This window comes from Schistocerca nitens, chromosome 1 (assembly GCF_023898315.1).
Source record: "Schistocerca nitens isolate TAMUIC-IGC-003100 chromosome 1, iqSchNite1.1, whole genome shotgun sequence".
NCBI classification, from domain to species: Eukaryota; Metazoa; Arthropoda; class Insecta; order Orthoptera; family Acrididae; genus Schistocerca; species Schistocerca nitens.
This window is the reverse complement of record NC_064614.1, coordinates 1129860898-1129885972: the sequence shown is the minus strand read 5'-3', so window position 1 is coordinate 1129885972 and position 25075 is coordinate 1129860898. Positions and strand designations below refer to the sequence as shown.

Here is a 25075-nt window from a genome sequence, read left to right as displayed (position 1 = left end):
GAATGACGGCAATGTTACTAGAGTATTCTCGCCAGTACGATGCACTCCACGATCTGGGGACCTATACTACAGAAGAGTTGACCATTACAATGTTTTCGAGAAAAGTTTCTCTATAAAAATCAACATGGATTCTGTAAACACAGATCTTACAGAACTCAAGTAGTTCCGTTCGTCAATGAGGTCCAGAACGCCTTACATATCGGCGCTCAGGCTGACAAGTTCCTTGCCTTCAGGAAGGCATTTAATAGTCTCCACTGGCATTTACTGAATGAAGTACGTGCCAGATTTGTGAGTGAAATCAGGGCTCTCTTGCCGAGAGCTGAAGAGTAACAAAATTGATAGATGAAAAGGTAATTTCAGGAGTACCCTAAGACAGTAGGTATAGTATACATTGAAAACAATAAGATTCGTAAAAGGAAGACGCACCACGAAGAAATTAGCACCACGAAGGAATTCTCTGAATGGTACGAAACGCGGTAGGTGTGATGTTCATGTACAAACAAGCTAATGATCACAACTTCAGAAAAACTGCGTGATTTATTCAAGAGAGAGAGCTTCACAAACTGAGAAAATCAATAACGCATTGGCCCACCTCTGGCCCTTATGCTAGCATTTATTCTGCTTTACACTGAATTGCTAGTTGTCCTCCCGAGGGATATTGTGCCAAATGCTCAAAATGGTTCAAATGGCTCTGAGGACTATGGGACCTAACATCTGAGGTCATCAGTCCCCTAGAACTTAGAACTACTTAAACCTAACTAACCTAAGGACATCACACATATCCATGCCAGAGGCAGGATTCGGACCTGCGACCGTAGCGGTCGCGCGGTTCCAAACTGTAGCGCCTAGAATCGCTCGACCACAGCGGCCGGCTGCCACATGCTACCCATCTGGCGAGTTAGATCGTCGAAGTCCCGATCTGGTTGGAGGGCCCTGATCATAATGTTCCAAACTTTATCAATTCGGGACAGATCCTGTGATCTTGCTGGCCAAGGTAGGGTTTGGCAAGCATGCAGACAATTAGTAGAAACTCTCGCTCTGTGCGGACGGGCATTCTCTTGCTGAAATGTAAGCCCAGTATCGCTTGCCATGAAGGACAACAAAACGGGCCGTGGAATACTGTGCTGTAAAGGTCCCACGGGTGACAACCAAAGGCGTCCTGCTATGAAAAGAAATGGCGAACCAGACCATCGCTCCTAGCTGTCAGGTGGTGTGGTGGGGGACACTCAGGCTGGTATCTACTACTGCCTGGAGCGTCTCCAGACACGTCTTCGGCCTGGAATCTCGTTGTCTGGGTTTTAACTGTCTTCGGTGACCATTTCTGCTTCGAACTGAATCCCGAGATCCTGGAGACGGCCTGGACACTGGTGGGATAACAATCTCACTGTCGCCCGCCATACAATCCAACAACCAAGAGTCTGGGGTGTCACTTCATTTCGTAGTAGCGCTCCTCTGGTTATTATCCGCGGCAGCCTTACACACAGCGGTACGTCGACAATATTCTACGGCCCATTTGGTTGCCCTTCATGGCGCCTGGCCTTACATTTCAGCTACATGTCTTCGTGCTTGCCAAACCCTACCTTGGTCCAGCAAGGTAGTCAGATCTCTCCCCAGGTGAGAATATACGGATCATTATGGGCACGGCGCTCCAACTAGAGTGGGATATGGATGATGTAACGTGCCAATTGGACAGAATTTTGCACGATATCCCTCACAAGGGCATCCAACAACTCTATCAATCAATGCCAAGCCGAATAACTGCATGCATAAGAGACAAAGATGGGCCAACCCGTTACTAACTAGCTCAGTTTGTGAAGCTCTTTCTCATTGCCGAGTATCCAATTTTTCTGAATTTGTAATCATTTGCGGGCTGTAAATTGCACCACATCTACCGATTTCCGGCCCATTCGGATACGGCGTAAGAGTGCGTACAGGTTTTTCACAATCCTATTGCAGGCTTCTAGGGATTGTTGCTTGCGTTCAACATTTTGGCAGATACACCAGTTATACCAGCATTTCACATTTGCAATGGTTTCTCTCGCGCTTACATTAACCTGTGATCACTGAAGTATATCACCTAGACAAATGTATTCACAAAATTTCATTATTATACATTAATTATTTTTTCCTGTTGCGGTATTTTTTTTTGCGTCAGTGTATTTACTTTCAAGTACTACTGCCACTCCCGGCACCGATCATCGCTTCTTCCAAGTTCTTCCTACAATTCGCTACAGTACGCTAGCGTTGCTTCATTCTCCTAAGTATCTGCTTCATTTGCTAACAGGCTCACTGAGCACACGACGTATCCACTACATCACGTATACAAGGGCTTTCACAATTTTTATTATAGGCGTCTAGGGATTGCAGAGGGGACGTAGTAGATTAAGTTTTAACAAGGAACACTAGTCCAGAAATGTAGCGTTAGGATGTAAAAGAAGTTTAAAGGTCGAATTACTTTCAAATCTCCTACCGCACGGTATGTACACGGAAGAGGTTGGTTCAAATGGTTCTGAGCACTATGGGACTCAACTGCTGAGGTCATTAGTCCCCTAGAACTTAGAACTAGTTAAACCTAACTAACCTAAGGACATCACACAACACCCAGTCATCACGAGGCAGAGAAAATCCCTGACCCCGCCGGGAATCGAACCCGGGAATACACGGAAGAGGCAATGGGCTCTGACCTGTGTACTAGTCCATGGCATGGGTAGCCTTTCGACCGTTCGTCAGATTCCCTTCTACGTGACGGAGGGCATCCTCTACGATGCGCGGAGTACGGCACGTCCGAGAAGCAGCACAGTCAACAGTCATAGTTGCGAAAGTACTGGATTCTCGTAGCTGTTGTTGTAATAGGACGAAAATAGTATGTGAGGTCAAAATGACAACAGGGACTGTCTTCGGCGCCCTCCTCTCAGTTCATCCGCGAACCATGAAGCGGAAGAACTGAAAGTCATTCGACCTTCATCTAGCACGCGGACAGGTCAGTTGTAGGCACTCAACTGACTTCCTCGTAATCATAACACGGCCATCTTTGGCACCGGGACAGAACCAGTTTTCCTCAGAAAAACCAACGGACCACCACCTCGCTCTCCAATGAACTCTCGCTTGACACCACTGCAGTCGCAAATGGCGGTAGATTGGGGTCAGTGGAATGCACGCCAATGGTACATTGTGTCTCTGCGGTGCCAACTACTGCTCAAACTGCTGCTGCAGATGCAGTACGATGCACCAGAGCTGTAAGCCGAACACGATGGTCTTCCTCTCGGTAGGGCCACGTAGCTCCCCGGAGCCCGACCTGCTAGCGACCGCAAATTCACGTGACCGACGTGCCAGCAATCCTGCAAAGTCTTTCTGCAATACCACAGAAGCAGCATCCAGCTTCTCTTAGCTCCGTTACAAAACCAGATTCAAACCCAGCCAGGTGTCGATAATAGCGTCTTTGTCGCCTTAAAGAACTTCTTGAGAGGAGGAGGAGGAGGATATTAGTGTTTAACGTCCCGTCGACAACGAGGTCATTAGAGACGGAGCGCAAGCTCGGGTGAGGGAAGGATGGGGAAGGAAATCGGCCGTGCCCTTTCAAAGGAACCATCCCGGCATTTGCCTGAAGCGATTTAGGGAAATCACGGAAAACCTAAATCAGAACTTCTTGACTTACATGAACTCACCACATCCTATCTCAAAGGTAACTGAAGCTCACAACCACTACAGCAAACCTGATTTGCATGCTCACAGTAGCGCTAGAAGTGCCACCCTTACACGACGGGCGCGAAACCTACATATACATCATCTTTCAGATGTAGAAACACACCTACCAGCTTTCGTTTGTGTCGCTTTTTCTTGTTGTTGCCTGTGTAGTTGTAACATTTTCTACTCAAATAGGAGACGAGATCCTCTTCTGTACAACTACGCCATTGGCGGCAAATCACAGGAAATTGTAACAACCATAAAATACCTAAGAACAACCATGCGCTGTGATCTAAAATACACTCATGCTCATAAATTAAGTCCACGGTATTGGTAACAAGTTGAGGAAACCGTCCCGAAACTCATGTGCTACAAAACGCCACTGTTTCCTGCGCATGTACCAAGGCATCAACATGGGATATGATCACCATGCAAGCCGCGCGGTATTAGCCGAGCGGTCTGGGCCGCTGCAGTCATTGAATGTGCCGCTGATCCCGGCGGAGGTTCGAGTCCTCCCTCGGGCATGGGGGTATGTGTTCGTCCTCAGGATAATTTAGATGAAGTAGTGTGTAACCTTAGGGACTGATGACCTTAGCAATTAAGTCCCATAAGATTTCACACACATTTGAACATTTTTTTCGCCATGCACACGTACACAGACCGCACAACGGGTTGTCATACTGTGGATCAGGTGGTCCAGCAGCTGCTGGGGTATAGCCTTCCATTCTTGCACCACTGCCTGTCTGAGCTCCTGAAGTGTCGTAGGGGTTTGAAGACGTGCAGCGACACGTCGACCGAGAGCATCCAAGACGTGCTCGATGGGGTTTAGGTCTGGACAACAGGCAGGCTACTCCATTCGCCTGATATCTTGTGTTTCAAGGTACTGCTCCATGATGGCAGCTCGGTGGGGCTGTGCGTTATCATCCATCAGGAGGAAGGTGGGACCCACTGCACCCCTGAAAAGGCGGACATACTGGTGCAAAATGACGTCCCGATACACCTGACCTGTTACAGTTCCTCTGTCAAAGACATGCAGGGGTGGACGTGCACCAATCATAATCCCACCCCACACCATCAAACCACGACCTCCACACAGGTCCCTTTCAAGGACATTAAAGGGTTGGTATCTGGTTCCTGGTTCCGCCAGATGAAAAACCGGCGAGAATCACTGTTCAGACTATACCTGTACTCGTCCGTGAACGATTACCTGGGACCACTGTTCCAATTACCATGTACTGTGTTCTTGACACCAGGCTTCACGGGCTCTCCTGTGACCAGGGATCAGTGGAATGCACCTAGTAGGTCTCCGGGAGAATAAACCATGTCTGTTCAGTCGTCTGTAGACTGTGTGTCTGGTGACAACTGTTCCAGTGGCTGCGGTACGGTCCCAAGCAAGGCTACCTGGAGTACTCCGTGGCAGTCTGCGAGCACTGATGGTGAGATATCGATCTTCTTGGGGTATTGTACACTGTGGACGTCTCGTACTGTAGCACCTGCACATGTTTACTGTCTGCTGGAATCGATGCCATAATCTTGAGATCACACTTTGTGGTACACGGAGGGCCCGTGCTACGACCTGCTGTGTTTGACCAGCCTCCAGTCGCCCTAGTATTCTACCCCTCGTAACGTCATCAATGTGAGTTCTTTGAGCCATTTGCAACATACAGTCACCATTAGCACGTCTGAAAACGTCTGCACACTTATTCGCTGCACCGTACTCTGGCACGCACCAACACACCTTTGCGTATGTAAACTGCTGCCAGCGCCACCGTGCGACGACCGCCGGTCAAATGCACCGCATGGTCATACCCCGAGGTGATTGAAACCCGCAAACCGCCCACCAGAGCGTTGTTTCACCATGTATCAACATTATCCGTAATTTATGAGCATGAGTGTAGAAAGAACACACAAAAAATTGCAGGAAAAGCATATTCCAGGCTGACATTCATTGGAAGAATCGTAAGGGAATTAAATTTATATTCAAAAGTAGTGACTTACGAAACACTCGTTCGACCGTTGAGTGTTGCTCATCGATCTGCGACAGTTACCAAGCAGGATTAATACAAAAGATAAACAAATCCTACGAAGAGCAGCGGGTGCGACGTGTTTCATCACACGCTACGAGAGAGGTTTGATGTTGAAAGTCCGACTGAGTACGTTTTAGAAAAAGTCGGGCAACCTACAACCGCGTCCTATGTAGGGCTAGCGAAATGATCACAAAGAAAAAAAAATAAAGATAAATTAGGGTTGATACGCTGGTTTGCCGACAATCAGTCCTTCCACGCAGGGAAAAGCAGTCTTAACAGAAGTAACTTGCGCTACAGACGATAAGGTGCCTTGCGGAGTACAGACGTAGATCTAAATTTACGTTTCTGCGCTCTAATTGCAAAATATCCAACGAACAGGAGTTGATTGTAGGTTACTGCGTGTGTGGAACCCTTGAGAGTAAATTGGACAACAGATATGCAAATGAAATTTTACTCAACAACGGTTGCTAAATGCTGCCTCTATAGCGGTGAGCCGTGGATAATGTAAGTGGACAAAACAGAATGCAACCAACGGAAATGATTTCAGTTCTAGCTGTGACAGGAAGAAATATGGACAAACCCTAATAGCTAAGCATCTTATACTTTGAAGAAAAGATGACAGATTACAGAAAAAAAAAACAGCACAGCGATGTGTGGAGAACGCCAATGCTACAGTATTTAAAACAGTACTGTTGGTAAACCAAATTAAATCCGACATATGCATGGACTGAAGACACAACGGGCAATAGGATCTACTGTTTCATGAAAGAAGAAAGGTTGCAACAAGTATTCCCGTACAAGGATGACGGTAGGTTCTCTGCGTTGACGAGGTCAGCGAGAACGTCCTCCCGCGGCAGGCACTTATCACAACCTGTTCCTCACCGCTCTTAATACTCAAAGCCTATCCAACAGGAGACGAAATGCCCTCAGGGAAACACAATCGACCTTTCCCACTAATAAACTCTCATAGAATGTAATTTCCCAAATGACCAGTTGAAGATGTTATTACCTTATCTGACTGAACAGCTATTCACAGCCTCCACTCTAAGGAACTTTTCATTTCTGGAGTTGTATGCGCTTTAGTTACCGAAAGACATGGCACGGTGATTACAGAACTGGTTGTTTTTCGGGAGGTGCGGGGCTTAAATCCTCGTCCGGTCATTGTAAATGCGGCTTTCCGTCGTAGTTATCGACGACATAGCGCGAATACCAATATGGCGTCGTCAATAAAGGCTCTGTCCCGTATCCTCGTCTCTAATAATACCAACGTCGACAAAAATTTTACTCTAACGTAAATTTCCACCTGCTTGTATTTAGGGTCCAACGCCAATCACTGTATCAAGTGTGGGTCTTATGAAATTCGTTATTCGTTTTACAATTATTGTCTTGGAACATGAATGTTTTTATACTTAAGCGACAAAATGTTTATCCAGCATAATAATGAAATACACTTCAGTATGTACTCTCTGAGAATAGGAACCAATAAAGCTGCTCAACTTATTATGAATTTTTAATTCCACTACGAGTTATCGGGTGGTAAATATTGATACCAATGAATTATGGAGCGCAGAAATATATATGGTAGTTCCAGTGTTACGTTTGAAAAATCTGCAGAGAATTATCAATGACAAGTTCGGTTAGTAAATATATGCCCTCAGGAGCAAGACATTCACAAACGAGTGGTATTCACAGCCAAGCGTATAAATCGACATTCTCAGACACTTCAATATCAGATCCAGTTTTACAACTTTCATGAAATGCGTCTTTAATCGCCTGCAAACAGTCTATCCTACCTGTCGCATATGTAAGACAAGTTTCACCCATTGGACCACATGACACTGAGTTATCCAGATTACGATCACTTACTGTACTGAAACTTCCTGGCAGATTAAAACTGTGTGCCGGACCGAGACTCGAACTCGGGACCTTTGCCTTTCGCGGGCAAGTGCTCTACCGACTGAGCTACCCAAGCACGACTCACGCCCCGTCCTTACAGCTTTACTTACTGTACTATTGTTTGAACTGTAAAAATAGTATTTACATGATCTACATCAGGGTCTCATCCAAATTCTGGCTCTTCTACGTGCTCTTGTGCAACCACTTCCCAGCAATTCGTTACACGAACAAGAACATCTGCCATGGAACTATGACATCATCCATGACGTCAATGTTATATATAAAAGAAATATTCACGACTGTCAGTATTATCACTCAAACTCTAGAAACAAACTAAAAATGGGTAAATACATGCCTGTTACATTCCGTTGTGTGCATTAAATGTTTTCGTCTTTCTGAATATTTTCAGTGATCATCCTACATGTGCACGGTCAGCGTAAATGAATTATACTACATCTGCGGCAAATATTTTCAATATAATCGGAGAATCAATATTATCTACAGTATTCATTCGCCATTAGAAGCAGCATTTCACAGCACATAATCATTTATTTCAGAAAATGCCGGAAAAGTACATCGAAGGATCACAGATGTTTGCTGAACCCAAAACCAGCTTTGAAACTATTTCAAAAGGCTATCGGTGAATATTTGTTCCATTACTGACATGTTCACTAATCTGTCAATGTCAGGCCTACTGACTTAGAAATATAAATAGATGTTCATACTCATTAAACTACTGCCAGTATATTAATACCAATGATATCGATTGCTGGAATGTACGGGGTGTCCCAGCAGGACTGGTCAATGTTCTGGGATGTGACAGGAACGATTATTCGAAGAAAAAATGTCTATTTAACATGGGCTAAAAATGCATGACTTACGAGCTATGAGCACTTCTTCATCTCAATACTTCCCATATTTTGAGACGTGGTATTATGCACGCAAACAAGAAAAAAATGTCAAACATGGAAGCTAGTGTGAAAAACATCTCTTCAACTGAATAAGTGTTCATAGCTCTGTGATTTTAGAGCCCACGTTTCCTAGACTTCTCTTGCTTCGTTCCTGTCGTATCCTTGAATACGAACCATTCCTCTTAGGACATCCTGTGTATTTACCAGTGTCACACGCACATCCAGAAACAGTGAAAGAGAGACCAACATTGACTTCACAGTCCTTTATGTACATGGTGGACAGAAACAACGTGATAAGAAGGTCAAAGCAGGCTAGCAATAGTGCGACTGTCGAAAGCTTTCCAAATAATCACAGTCGGAAATGCAAGTTGGCTCAATATTTCTGTAGTGGACTTCCAACGATTTTCTGAGCCGGCTAAAGGAGGGCGACACGATATTAGGAGATACGGCCATAAAATACAGTGATGAGGGCACGGAAGTGTGTTTACTCAAACCAAAAGCCCCGGTTGAAAGCCGTTATCCGTTGTGTTAAGGAGCATAGTTACTAATTAAATGAGTTGAAAATAATCGAAGTAATTTTTATCAAGGATGATGACGTTAGATAAGAATTTTCGGAGACGTTTACTTGGTAAAGGCTGATTACTAATTCAGCTATGCTGAAAGTACTACAATGCTACGAATTTGTTAAGACAATAAGCCGCACTGCACAAACAATGCGGTAAGATCGTTGAGAGGTGGTACTCTCAGGTGTGATGTTAATAACGATACCTACTACTTGCACGTTTTAATTTCTGCTCTAGCAAGTACCCATGAACACTAACGCAAGAATGTGTGCTCATTTGTTTCTGCGTTATGCAGATCGTTCGTAGTAGCAACGAACTTGCAATAGAAGAAATGTGTTACACAGCACCGAATACAAACACGTGCTCACACCCTCACGTGATAGCAGTCATGGGATATCTCCTAATATCGTGTCGCCCTCCTTTAGCCGGCTCAGAAAATCGTTGGAAGTCCACTACAGAAATATTGAGCCAACTTGTCTCTGTAGCTGTCCATAAATGCGAAATGTTGCAATACACGATTTTTGCATGAACTGACCTCTCGATTAGGTCACATAAATGTTCGATGGGATTCATGGCGGGCGGTCTGGGTGGCCAAATCATTCTTTCCAATTGTCCAGAATGTTCTTTAAACCAGTCGCGAACAACTATGCTCCGGTGATATGGTGCACTTTTACCCATAAAAATTGGATTATTGTTTGAGTAGTTGACGTCCATGAATGGCTGCAAATGGTCTCCAAGTAGCCGAAAATACCTGTTACCACTCTATGATCAGTGATGTTCGAACTGAGGACCCAGTCTATTCCACCTAAACACAGCCCAGACCATTACAGAGGCACCAGCAGCTTATACAGTGTCTTGTTGCCAACTTGGATCCATAGTTTTGTAGAGCGTGTGCCACACTCGAACTCATCCGACCGGGGCACGGTTCTCCAGGCCTCTAGAGGCCAACCAATATGTCACGGGCCCAGGAGAGGCGCTGAAGGCGAAGTCGTGCTGTTAGTAAAGACACTCACATCGAAGTCTTAATTTCCGACGTCCGGCCATAATCACGTCTGAAACCTTTTGACATGAATCACCTGACTACAAATGACAGCTCCGATAATACTCTGCCTTTTTATATGCATAGTATCGCTATCCCGTGACTTTTGTCACCTCCCTGTAGCTCTTCAGGTATGCATTTTAGAGCCCATGTTTACTGAACTATTTCCTTGTTTTCGTCTAAAGTAACACCTCCCAAAATATGGGATACTTTTAATATCCTGTACACCTCCCATTGTGGATCGTATGTTCCACAGCCACTATTATCTGCGACGATCTCTTGACACCTATGGATTCATTTACTACGTGCGTCTGTCTTTCAGTTTCAACGTTCGCGATGGCTTGCGTTTTACAATTCTGACAGCATCGTCATGTAACGTAGCAGCGCCACGATTTTCACCTGCTAATTTGTTTTGCCTCTTTCAGTCAGCGCTGCCATCGATACCCTCCTCTACCAAACGAGCTGGCGCAGTGCTCGGCACAATGGAATCGCCATCAGCAGCAAGGGGTTGCATACCTCCGTCGCCTGCCACCCAGTTTTAGTTTTTCCATGCTTTTCTTAAATCTATTAAAAGAAATCCTGATGTTGCCCTCTACTCTTCTACTTGTCTGCAATGAAAGTGACGAAGTTGACAATAGCTAGTTTCAACTTTCCATGAAGGTAAACCCTTGGGAAAAAAATTTAACTTCCCGCGGATGATAAGTTCATTACAGACGTACCACTATCTCGGATTAGGTATGGATGAGAAAGTAAACAGTCTCTTCTAAAGGTAACACCTTAGCATTAACTTTAAGCGATTTAGGAAAACCACGCAAAAACCTGAATCAGGATGCCCGAAAGCAGATTTGGACCGTCATTCTCCTGACTAGTAGTCCAGTGTCTTACCACTAAGCCAGCTCGCTCGATATCCGTGATGGCGTTTGGCGTTTTACGTCTGGGCTACATTGTGAAACACAAGGAAAGTAAGGCAACTTGGAAGTGAATACCGCTGTATATAACTAGCCCAAGTATAATTCCTGCAACAGGTAGGCCCACAGTCACCTTTGTCAACTAATACATGGAATTTTCCCGATGGTTGCCCTCGCTAAAGAAACTGTCCGAGTATTTCTTCTTGCAATTGCGCCTGCAAGCATGCACCTCGGCTTGCGCGCGACAATATACTAGTTACACTCGTATCTTGGAACGTGATCAAGGGAACAAATAGGTTATATTACATAATACCAAAGTCGCAGCCGCAATCTCTTACCACCAGGCTGCCATTACTGGTACTAAAATCGAGAACAGCGTGATGCAGTACCTGCAACAAAAGAAGCATTCTATGACAACAGTCGATATGTTTATTGAGTCGATATGTACACAGATTAGTGAAACAATGAAAATAAATATCTAAAGGGCTACGAGTGGCAGACGACAAAATATTTTAGAATTACAGCTTTACCAATTATTATCTAGCTGATTGGTACAATAATGAATCTTTGCCCTACTGAAAGTATAATACAACAATGAATGTAACTGCTATGCTCAAAATATAACAGGAACAGTCGATTAAAAAAATCATACAGTATTTCATAAAACTGCAGAGGGATGGGACTCAGATATGCATACCCAGTCGATGTAAATATTTTTATGGAACTGAAAACAGTCTGTGATCGCCAATATTTTCTTTATTTGATGAGATAAAGTAGAAAACATTGGTCGCCTTATATTTCAGTGTGATAATGTTACATTCGATTAAGATGGGTGGCCAAATATTTCAAATATACGGAGCTTCTCTGGAGGAACTGTACTCTAGGCGCCAATATGAACTGTTTAACGTGAGACAACGACAACACAAATAAAAGCTTCTTTTGTTGTTCCAATAACTATTGTTGGCACGGATGGTAACTGCCAGCTCTTCTCGTGACAAGAGTTCATTTACACGCATTCGACGTCATTATGATAGCAAAAACCGCAATGCAGGTCTCTAAGCATGTAAGCCTCGTGGCATTCACACTGCCGAAAACTGACAAAAGAGATCGGGTGCAAGGCAGTCGGCCGATGATATCAGACAACCTTTGTCGAGGTCATCTGGCTACAGCAACCACAGCCTTAAGGCAACCAGTAGAACTTACATATGGATATTCTGGCCGCATGAAATACTTCCTCCTTAATGAATTCTTCACTCTGAAGCGGAGTGTGCGCTGGTATGAAACTTCCTGCCAGATTAAAACTGTGTGCCGAGTCAAGACTCGAACTCGGGGCCTTTGCCTTTCGCGGGCAAGTGCTCTACCGACTGAGCTCCCGGAGCACGAATCACAGCCCGTCTCCACAGCTTTACTTCCGCAAGTACCTCATCTCCTTCATTCCAAACTTTATTTCCTTTTTTTCCTTCACTGCTTACTGGCGACGTAAACAAATAAAATATCCCAAGACCTTTTTCTACATACTGTGTACGTTCTGATCTTCATTGAAGTTCCTCGCGTGATCATCATATAGCTTTAATTATGAAAACACGGAGTTTTACACCGGTCTATATATGGGCCCTTGTAATACATAGGATATACGGCAGTCGGAAGGTTCATTACCAGGGCGAGGTGAGGCGAGACGCCCCTGCAGCTCTGTTAGCTGGGCAGCCGTAACGAACGCTAACAGGTAACGGCAGCAGCGGCCGCAGCATGCAAATGGAACCAGTGCCGCCGCCTTCCGGCCGTGCCTTGCTCTGACCCTGAACTGCCTTGCTAGCCACACACACGCCACGTGTGCAGCGCGCACGTGTGAAGGCTTCCCGAGGGAAAGAGCACCTAGAAATTGGTTCATCAAATACAATATCGGACCAAAAGTGTCTGGGGACAATTATTAGGGACGGAGCGCGTTTCCCCAAAGCTGAGCTATTCAGCGGCGCTGTGCGGGTTCCATATCCCTTAGGTTTCTTTCATCGCTTATAAAATCTACAGTTTTTGACTTATCGGTGTATTTTTTCAGTAAATGAAGCTTAAAACACGCTCTTTACTGGCATACTACTTTCATTATTCCATATCGCGCACTTTTTGACTTGGCGGTGGTGTTAAAAAAGAAAAGTGAAAATTTTTATTTTTTGTTGCTTTTTTTTTAGTTGAGAGGTGAAACATTGAATTAGGCATATTAAAATTAGTTGTATCTCATTCTTTAAAGTTTTGGCTTTAAAACGACATATTAAAATACAATTTTATCTCTTATGGGACGACCGTGGGAAGAAAAATAAAAAGCCCATTTTGAGGGATGAAAAATGTAATTTATGTCAATAAACCACAAAATTTCATAAAATTTGCTTAAAACAAACTTTACAACTGTGGCTTATCGATTTTTCGATAGGCAACCATATTTTACAAGTCCTTTCGGTACTTTGCTACTTTGTGATACCTGTTAAGTACTCAGGCACATGAAGAGAAGGGTTGGACGGACAAGTTCCGCAAAAAGAGGGGGACCGCTTTCGCCCTCCTGGCTTGGAGCGATCACTGCAAACGACACAGTAACCCTGTTTTCTGGTGTCCATTCTTGCGATAGCACGGTACAGGCCGTCCATCCTGTGTAGGCCTATTCCTCGATGGGTTGCTTGAGCCCTGACGCCGCCCACGAGCTCCTTGACGAGACTCTTCCGAAACTGCAAATGACTCTTTGGTGTCTCTCTTTTCTTTGCTATGATGACGCATAGCAAGAAACCGTTGACGATCCAGAACTGAAATTACCCTCTTGTCAGGATGCGCCCCGACCCGTGTCGATCTTCCAAGCCAGTCCCTAGATACAGCGATGGGTGTGTGTGACGCGACAATCGGGCCACGTATACGGGCCTCACGTCACGAAAGGGCTAGTATGGTGTCCGTAGACCCTCCATCTTTACTGCAGCTTCAAATCAGCTAGAAACACTTCCAATGTAGTGTTTGGACGTCTGTGGATGACTGTTGTACGCTGGGATCCCGACCGAAATCAACTTTGTACCTCATCCTCAGCATTCACCTCCAGACGCTGATGAATCCAAAATCATGTTCCCATAACTAGCTCGGACGCGTGCAAAAGTGCATAAATTGTAAAGAGAATCGAGTTTTTTGAGAACCAATTAGCCAATTTCTACCAGAAAAAATTTTGTCGTTTTCGTAAAAACCTACCAAGTCTACCATCGTTTCCTCACAATGTACGATTGGATAGAAATATTATACAAGAAAGTTGAAAGTGAAATTCAGTTCCGTAATCGAGCAGTAAGCGTTGGGAACAATGCTTTTTCTCTGTCGACAGTTTCACGTGCCCTCACTCACATTGCTGAGAGGAGTACAATACTTGAATTCGCAACATGTGCGCCAAGTCTGAAGATCATGTTCAGCTCAAATTCCAGCTATGAAAGTTTCGTCCCGTACTAGTGTACGTCAGCAGCTTCTGTTACCCAGGCGGGCAGGCTGGTCGTGTCTGAGTAGGAGCGATGTCTTTCTGTCGATAGAGTCCTTCGAACGAACAAGGCAGCCTCGGCCACATGCTACAAACCATGTCTTTATAGTTCTGGGAGGCCACTTCTCGCTACCATGAGTCGGTTACTAGATAGATTCGTTATACAAAATGTGTGTGTTTAAGCAGCCAGTAGCAACTGTTCTGGCGTTCTCGCGGACGGCATTAATCGGTGGTTGCTTCCTACGGAAAAAAAGCCCAGGCACTCATCTGCTGAATTTACATCTGCACTAAATATATATGATAATGTTAACATTTGCAGTCATTATGCCTCAGTAACTAGTTCAAAGTTGTTTGCCTTTTAGAGGAGAGAGACTTGCAACTATAATTTATTTTTGTTTTTAATCGAACATGTTTCTGCGTAGGGAGTAGCAGAGTTATGAAGTGAAGTGCAGTGGAAACTTTAATTCAAATAAGTGTGAAATCACAACAGCTTACTAAGAGTTGCGCTCAACCAGAAGTACGATTCGGTAGTTTTGGTACAGAACATAAATGACGTAATTACCTATAGCATTGGTAGCGTCAGCAGAGAAAGAGACGTAAGTTTTGCAAAAACAGTCATAATGTCTTATGGGATAACAGCAATCAGTGATTTTATAATGTTACTTAAAATCCGTCTTGATTGCAAATTTTTTTTATTTTTATTCATATGACCGGTTTCGGTTCATTCAGAACCATCTTCAGATCTGATATTTCAGTTACAGGAGTAACCCGTCCAAATCCAGCAACTTTCACATGCTACGTCAGATAAAAAAATCTGACGTAGCATGTGAAAGTTGCTGGATTTGGAGGGGTTACTCCTGTAACTGAAATATCAGATCTGAAGATGGTTCTGAATGAACCGAAACCGGTCATATGAATAAAAAAAAATTTGCAATCAAGACGGATTTTAAGTAACAAAGAGACGTAAGCTTATGAGTTCTCTTTGTTAGGTTGTTTGTTTTGTATATAATTAGAACCACACACCATTCAGTGTTAGTCTATTGTGTATTTTATTTCCTTATAGAATGTAAACTGTATTTTATAAGTAATAAAAATTAGTTGGTCGCGTAACATCTGCGCTTTGAAAGCAATTATCTTTGATCTAAGCACAGTTTACATGCACAGACATAGAAGAGAATCTATACAATTGTTGTCATTATTCAGTACACACAATTGTTGTCATCATTTAGTACTCAACAGAATGTTCACCATGATCGAAGGCAAGATTTTTCTGTTCTTATTGACAAATGCGAAAGGTTTTTAAGGATTACAGAAACCAAGTTTTCTATAAGCTCGGCAAGGTTCTGAAGGGATGTTTGATATATCTTTGTTTTGAATTTTTTTTTAAATTCTGTCTTTAAGAAAATTGCGTTTTCTAGTGCTGTATAATACATGCATATAGTTTTTTTTCTTTTATTTTTGCTATGCCATCCCTCTGTTTCACGTTACAAATCAACAGTTTTCTGCTAAAAGCTGAATTAAACACTGACAATTTCAGTTTTGCTTTAAACAGTTTATTTTTAGGTAAGAGACATGGGGCTAATTAAGTGGAATAAAAATGTTATGAAGGTTACATGGCCCTTCTGTATCCTAGACAGTTTCTAGACAGTTAAACGGTTTCAATGGGAATCTAGTAACACACCGGTCCCGTAAGTATACATAGCGATCGATATGAGGTAACGCCTGGTAGGTATGCAACACACCTAACATACAGGTAACGCGGGTACAACGCTAACTGCTCAAGGCTACTGGGAAAACTGCCGTAGTCTAAGCTTGCTTATGCTGGTCTACAATAGCCTATGGTAGTTTTACAACTCTACTGGCTAAAACTGTTCACTCTATGGAAAGAGTTCACTCAGTGGTTAATGGGAGAAGCTGTAACAATGTATGTCGAATAGGCTTTGTTGGCAACAGCCACTTTCTCAGTGCAGCCAACTTAGCCTTAACTAGCAGAAGACAGTGTATTCAGTGCTTCTACATACTCATACACTATATTAGGCGTAACATGCTGAGTTAAAGTTCATGTCTACACGTATGTGATTAACTTCCCATAGCTGTGGTTCAGTGTCACGTAAATTTTTTTAAATGGCGAAACGTTCGCCTTTAATAGCAATATTATTTATTTATAAAAACCACTCTTGCAGTTTATGCCGTGCAACCATTATCGTGTGGGTTACTGGAAACAGCAAAACCAATAAGTTGGTATATAGAGAATACCACTTACATCATGCCATGCGTATGACAGTCCTATAATAAAATACTGAAAATAATATATTAAGTTGTGCTTCAGCACATGTCAGAGCCATAAAATATTCACCATGTATACATGCTATCGTCTCATTCATATGTGAGATATTCAACTGCAAGAATGCGTCTACATTAGTTGGGAGAGAGACTATGTACAAAATGAAACGGCGTAATTTATGCAAACAAGTAGCACTGTTATCATCCTTTACATACATCAATATGAACAACTGCTCGTGTACATTGCATAAATGACATACGATATGACCGGCGGGAAAACACTTTCACTGGTCGTATTTTGTTTGTACTACCGTCTGGGAACACATGTTACTGATTAATATTTGCAATCTGCGTAACATGGTCTTAGTTCTAAATTAGTTGATAAAATTCAGCTTTCTATAACGAAGTCATATCGTCTAAGGAAAGGAAAGATAAATGAGATTAAGTTACTCCGACAGAAAATGTTTGCTTTGTAACATATGATCTATGTGGATAGTACTAAAAAATATGAATTGTGAATGTGACTCCCCGACAGATACCTCTGATATCATTTACAGATCCCACGGCATCATCACTGATTTTATGCTATATATGTAAAAGACGATAACAATGGTTGAGAGCTATTACTCTGTGAGGGTGCAATGGGCCTACTGATGCGAACTCTGTGGAACGTTTAACCACACGGGACCTTTCCTTTCGGTTTACCCCGCGCTTTGTTATGCGCTCTAATAACGTGTGAATGAACACTAAGACGCTTTACCACTGCAGCCTACAATTTTGTGTCGTAGCCTAATACAAGACAAACTCAGCAAGGTTACCGCCGCAGACCCCGTAGCGGTGGTTACGAATATCATTGCTAAGTCGATAGCCGAAAACATAGTACAGAGTAAACGTTACGACTGCACATAACCTGAGCTCAAATCAGCACCAATGAACAAAGCCAGAATTATCTTGAACAGTAACACACATACAATCACAGCCTCCGGTCCAGAAAAGAGGTGACTGTTCTATTTTGGTATTAGCGTAATTTAGGTTTCAATGACGGAATATATATGAAGATGGTACCATCTGTTACCATGCAGCTCGTTAGAATGAAATTGCAATGAATTGAATAACCTCAGCTGCATACAGGCGTTGATATAAGTCAACGGGGACAGTTGAAAATGTGTGCCCCGACCGGGACTCGAACCCCGGATCTCCTGCTTACAAGGCAGACGCTCTGTCCCTCTGAGCCACCGAGGACACAGAGGATAGTGCGATTGCAGGGACTTATCTCTTACGGGAATCGGCAGTAAAGCCGCGAGTAATGAGTATGATGGGCAGGGGCACTATGAATATAGTGCGGAACAATAAGTTGCGAATGTGGGTCTCACGGGAAGTGTGCCAGGAATAAGTCACTGCAGTCGCACTATCCTCTGTGTCCTCGGTGGCTCAGAAGAATAGAGCATCTGCGAGGTAAGCAGGAGATCCTGGGTTCGACTCCCAGTCGGGGCACACATTTTCAACTGTCCCGTTGACTTATATCAACGCCTGTATGTAGCTAATTGTGTAATTTCATTCAATGACGGGATACGAATTCCGGATCCAATCGATGGGCTGGGTATTCATATCGTGTAGCGGAACATCCATCATCCCCATTTGAATCGTTGCCCGCTACCTATTGAATGGTGGCTGGTGCAAGCGCAACTCACTATGTTTCCATGGAGCTCCCAAAACAGGATTTCGTGAACCGATTTCCCAATGTGACTTCGAGTTGGTGTTGTACACTCTCCAAAACTGATTCTGGAAATCCAGTTCTAGCTGCCAGTTTACCACTTCCAAGACTGATTTTAGTTCCATGTCACGCGCAACTGTTTCTGCGACGCGCTTGGGCTTTGAGATAGCTTCTTGTTTTTAAAAATTGTTAGCTGATATGGGCGGAGTGACGCTTTGTACAGTGAAGGAGAACAAATTTTACAATGAACATGGAGCTGTGTACCTCTAATGGTTAATAATGGTTAACTGAAGGGAGTTAGCGATAGTGCTGACTAAATCAGAAACTGGAAGAGCTGTTTTCCGCATGCCATATTCAACTGTGCTAGCACATCCGCTTCAGACCTTAGTATGAAAACACAGCAGTGAAAGACTGTTTTCGAAATTTAATTTTAGTCTTTCGAAAGGTGTGTTGTATGTAAACGTAGTAAAATATTAATGTCGTGTGACTAGGGCCTCCCGTCGGCTAGACCGTCCGCCGGGTGCAAGTCTTTCGATTTGACGCCACTTCGGCGACTTGCGCGTCGATGGGGATGAAATAATGATTAGGACAACACAACACCCAGTCCCTGAGCGAAGGAAATCTCAGACACAGCCAGGAATGGAACCCGGGCCCTTAGGATTGACATTCTGTCGCGTTGACCAATCAGATACCGGGGCCGGACGTAAACGTAGTGACTTTCTAGAATGGTAGAGCACTTGCCCGCGAAAGGCAAAGGTCCCGAGTTCGAGTCTCGGTCCGCCACAGTTTTAATCTGACAGGAACTTTCGTAGGGACTTTCTAGTTGATAGGTTCGAGGGCTCATCAGAAAGTAAATTACACACGTCGTCCCACGCTAACACAGTCGTGGAACGAGACTGGCAGATTTTCAGAACAGAGTACACGATTTCCTGCAGACACTGTTCTGCTGCGGTAGGGATAAAAGGTGCATCATAGCGTGAAACAGCGCGACAGTTGGAAACTTACTCCAAATCACGACTTCTCGTGGGCAAATCGTGTACATTGCACACAGATTCACCGTGAAACTCCGGTGGTATACAGACCAAACGCAGTGTCGCGTCCAGCTGTAGTGAAACGGTGCCAACAATTTGACCGAGGTCGCAGAGAAGTTGGTGATGCTGATCGGTGATCGGGAATGAAGATCTCGTACCACGTGATCTCCTTCTTTTCAGCTAGCTGAAAGAACATGGGGGGGGGGGGGGGGGAGGAGAAGAGATTTTCTAACCGTGAAGACTATCACACAGCTGTTTCCGAATTGGCTATCGGCGCACAACTAACGGCCATGCCCAAACTCCCGTACGTCGTCTTTCCTGCGTCACGAAAAAAGGTTCAAATGGCTCTGAGAACTATGGGACTTAACATCTGAGGTCATAAGTACCCTAGAACTTACAACTACATAAACCTAACTAACCTAAGGACATCACACCTAACTAACCTAAGGACATCACACACATCCATGCCCGAGGCAGGACTCGAACCTGCGACCGTAGCGGTCGCGTGGTTCTAGACTGAAGCGCCTAGAACAGCTCGGCCAGAGCGGCCGGCTCCTCATCACAACCTGTACTCGTACAGACATTATGTAATTCCTGTACAAGAGAAGTAATTTTAAATTTAAGTCGCTGCCTGTCACTGGCGGATAAATGCGATATTACAGTGGCTGTGTTGTGAACAACAACGATGTAATGTTCCTTCAGGCATGTATGCATGCACGCCCGAAGGAACATTGCACCGTTCCTTTTCACAAAGGAGCACTGCAATATCGTAAAAATTACTTGGCCTGCCATGAGGACGAGTAACTTACTTTTTAGAGTAGTTTTCCTTCATGCCATTGCCGCTATCCACTGAGTCTTATCGCCAAGTTGGCGAGATGTTACAAAACCACGACGAAGGTAAGGCAATTAAATTTATCGGTAAAGGAAACGAAGATATGACTCTCAAAAAGGGCGGAGGCGGGGAACCGGTAAAGATACGGGGGCCACTCCAAAATAAATGCACACTATTTTTGTAAAAATAAAGTTTTCATTCTCCATGTCTGAAAGTTTTACCGTGTGTAGATACATCCTTCCCGCTTGTTTTCAAACTTAGTTCAACCTTTTCCCGTGAGTGGCGCCGTCACAGCATGTCTTCAAGATGGCTGATATACTTGACGTTCGTCAGAAGCAACGTGCTGTCATAGAATTCCAGTGCTGTGAAAACGAGACAGTGGGAAACATCCACAAGTGGTTGAACAAGGTGTATGGAGATGTTGCTGTCGATCGCAGTACAGTTGGTCGGTGGGCAAGCAGGTTACGTGATAAAAGTGGGCACGGCAATATTGAGGATTGTCCTCGCAGCGGCAGGCTCTTACTGCACACACTCCAGACAATGTGCAGAGAGTTAACGAATTGGTGACTGCTGACAGACGCATCAGAGTGAACAAATTGTCATGCTACGTTGGGATAGGGGAAGGAAGTCTTTGCAGAATACTGAAAGTGTTGGCGTTAAAAAAGGTTTGTGCCAGGTGGGTTCTCAGGATGTTGACAGTGGCTCACAAAGAAACAAGAAAAACGGTATGCAGCGAACTTTTGGAACAGTACGAGAATGGTGGAGATGAATTTCTTGGAAGAATTGTGACAGCTGATGAAACATGGCTCCATCATTTTTCACCAGAGACGAAGAGGCAATCAATGGAGTGGCATCATGCAAATTCAGCCAAGAAAAAAAAAAAAAAAAATTGAAATCCACACCTTCTGCTGGAAAAGTTACAGCTACGGTGTTTCTCGATTCCGAAGGACTCTTGCTTGCGGACATCATGCCAAGTGGAACCACCATAAATTCTTATGCATATGTGACGACACTGAAGAAACTTCAAGCACATTCTATAACCAGAAGTTATAGAGTAGGATGTAGAATATTGTGATCTACGAAACCTAGACCCATAATCATGAAGCTTACACCAAATATGAACAGGTCTGAAGCTCACAAAGGCAAGCCTGATAATAAGCGGGGATTTCACTGCTGAAAGATAAAAAATTTTGAATAATGTGATATTCAAATTTGGGCTACATACCATGTGAGCAAGAGTTGGCAGGATAATGGTGCAGATAAAGGCTGGAAAATGAACACTCCACCATATATTTCCGAATGTCAACATCCACGACTTTCTTCTATGTAACATGAACACCTGGCTCAAGTCAAGCATGCTGTCCAGTTTCCTACATATAGACTCCACTGTCCTAAGACACCACAGAAGTAACAGATGAGCAGGTGTAGTAGTGGCTTACAAATGCTTTAACTTATTGTCAAACATGCTACTCGCCTCCATTAGTGATGAAGACAAACGAGTCAAATATACGTTCGTAAATATCAAATCCCTTAAGAAAATTTGCATAATGTGCATCCTCACAGACCTCCGAAAGTAGGGGTGGGGGTGGGGGTGGGGGGGTAGAATGTTTCAAAACCGATCTTTCAAAATTCGATTCGACTGACAAGCATACAAATAATGCTAGGAACACTGACATAAATATTTTGCCCCTTCTCTGTGAAATTCATGTGTGTAGTTCCTTCTTCAAATGTAACAGTCATCTTGCAATATAATATTCATTACTTATTCTCTAAAATATGCAAGGAATAAACTGTGGCAACATACAGAGACTTTAAGTGTATTAGTGTGCCTGAAGTGTCTGAACTTGCAGCAGATGCACAGACACCGAAGAAACTTCAAGCTCGACTGAGTCGTGTTTGGCCACACCGGCAAAAGCAGGATGTTTTGCGACAATGCACGGCCACATGTCAGTCAAAAAACCATGGAAGCTATCGCAAAACTCGGATGGACAACACTGAAACACCCGCCTTACAGTCCTGACCTGGCTCCATGTGACTATCATCTCTTTGGGAAAGGAACAAGGTTCAAATGGCTTGAAATGGCTCTGAGCACTATGGGACTTAACATCTGTGGTCATCAGTCCCCTAGAACTTAGAACTACTTAAACCGAACTAACATAAGGACATCACACACATCCATGCCCGAGGCAGGATTCGAACCTGCGACCGTAGCGGTCACGCGGTTCCAGACTGAAGCGCCTAGAACCGCACGGCCACACCGGCCGGCGGGGAACAAGGTTTGAAGATGATGACTCCCATGTGCACGCTGCCAAACAGTGGCTCCAACAGGTTGGTCCACAATTTTAACGTGCGCGTATACACGCGCTGGTTCCAAGATGGCGTAAGCCAGTCGAGAGGGATGGAAATTATGTGGAGAAATGAAAGTATTGTTCCTAAAGGATGTATCTACACACCGCAAAACTTTCAAACAAGTAGAATAAAAGATGGATTTTAAGAAAAATAGTGTGCATTTCTTTTGGAGTGACCCTCGTATTAACCCTAAAACACTAAAAGGGAGAGGGGAAACGTTACATTCCTCCTGTATCATCGTAAATTTACTACTACAAATTTAGTCAAAGAAATTCATAACATATAGGTTATGCATTAGTTAATTAAAATTATTAGATCTCCTCGGGTATGTTACATACCAAAAAGTACAACATGTCCTATTTTATACCTAGCTGCAATCGTAAATTTTACGAGTGTTTAGTAATCTAGGGTTAACGACAACTGGATATAGAGTCCAAATGAGATGGGTAACACTTCAGTAGGATAAGGGTGAGGAAAGGAAATGCCAATTTCGTGGAAGAGATAACCATTCAAGTTTCAGTGATGTAAGCACTTTTTTTTCTATTCCGTTCCGAGAACTTTTCAAACCACCCTCGTACTTGCCTCATTGTCTGAATTAATGTACGGGAAGCACAAAACCTACGACAAGACTGAGGGACAAGGATGTAAATCTAGTCGAAGACTTAAATTTATGAACGACGACGGCATCACACACTCTCAGTTTGAATTGCCAAAGCATTTTGTAAACAACTATTTTTGGGTGCGCACTGGCAGCAAGGCTATGTTCAGAAGCCGGACATGATGTCTGCCAAATACGTGATTTGCCTTTGCAGTGAACATTTACGTTACAGGGCACTGCATAACGAAAATCGAATGGTGAGTATTTAAGATTTCTGTATAAACTGGTAGGAACATATTGCCACTCCCATTCCCTGTGACCTGTGTACCCATAATAAAACACAGCGAGTAACACAACTGTGCACGTTACGAAAATTTCTGACTTGTATGCCCTTTAGAATCTGAAACGTGGCGAGCCTCCGAACAACCACACTGAACTAACCGCGCATTCAGAATCACATTTCTGGTGCACGCTCTCCTCCAATTCGGTAACTGAAATAGAATTTTGAATTTATATTTACTGCCGCAATAATCTACTGCAACCCATTAATCAGCACTTGCCAATACAGCTACAACCGTTTATGGAGCACTTTGTCGGCAATGGATTGCCTATGTGTCATTAATTTCATGGTATCGGCAGGCGAGCGATGCGACTTGGAAGGAAATGTGCCCTGTTTCATACTGCTCCAAAGCACTGAAAATAAAACGAGGGCAAATGTATGCTTTATAGAAGTAAACCCTTATGCTTACCCTTTTAGTGAACTACATGTATATAACCTTGCTGCAGTACAGGAGAAAAATAGAAAACGAATACTAGAGGAGAAAAATAAAAAACGAATCGAAAGATGAAGCTTAAGCCTCTCCACTCACACTTCAATGCCAGTCGCGTTTCCTCCAGGTGCAATTTATTTTGAATGAAAAACTGCGTTAGAGGATGTCTGGAAAAATAGGAGACGACGGGAAACATAACTGAAAAATGCAGATCGTTCTAACCAGTCTACGGCAAAATGGTCATCAAATTCCGCATCGAGTTAGGAGATATGTTCAGTGTTACGCCAAGAAATGAAGACTCATACATTAATGGTGAAACTGTTCTCCATGAATGCCCCGTTGAGTGTTTCACTACTGGAGTCCTTTTCTACTGCATACACATTTACTGTGGTCACAATTTCGAGAGTAAAGTAACCCGTAATGAAAAGAGGGTAGGAGATGGGGGCGAGAGAGATGGAGAGGAGGGCGAGGGAGAAGGAGAAAGGGAGAGATGGGGGGTGAGAGAGAGAGAGAGAGAGAGAGAGAGAGAGAGAGAGAGAGAGAGAGAGAGGGGGGGGGGGGAGATATGGGGGGCGAGGGCGAGAGAGAGAGAGAGAGAGAGAGAGAGAGAGAGAGAGAGAGAGAGAGAGATGGGGGCGAGAGAGAGAGAGAGAGAGAGAGAGAGAGAGAGAGAGAGAGATGGGGGCGAGAGAGAGAGAGAGAGAGAGAGAGAGAGAGAGATGTAGAAAATTAGGACACATCTGAGAGCTACTGAAGACAAGACAAAACAAAACGTGATCGCAGCATCCAGTATATAATGCATCCCGTATACCAGTGGGAAAGCATACATCTCCTTGTGTACTCTGCAAAACCGCTGTGTGTTACGTGACGCCGGCCGAGGTGACCTAGCGGCTCTAGGTGCTACAGTCTGGAACCGCGCGACCGCTACGGTCGCAGGTTCGAATCCTGCCTCGGGCATGGATATGTGTGATGTCAAATGGTTC

The 25075-nt window shown here is 43.9% G+C and overlaps 1 protein-coding gene across 3 annotated transcripts in view; it reads right to left on the bottom strand.

Annotated features, from left to right (window-relative positions):
• The window catches only part of LOC126199359 (protein yippee-like 2), a 671041-nt gene that overhangs the window by 445009 nt on the left and 200957 nt on the right, over window positions 1-25075 (bottom strand). Inside the window, exon 1 of one of the 3 annotated variants that reach the window (XM_049936239.1) lies at window positions 11367-11414. The exons of the other annotated variants lie outside the window; for them this stretch is intronic. The gene's annotated coding sequence lies outside the window, so the exon portion shown is untranslated. Of the gene's footprint in view, window positions 1-11366; window positions 11415-25075 lie in introns of those variants that run through there. 3 annotated transcript variants of the gene reach the window in all.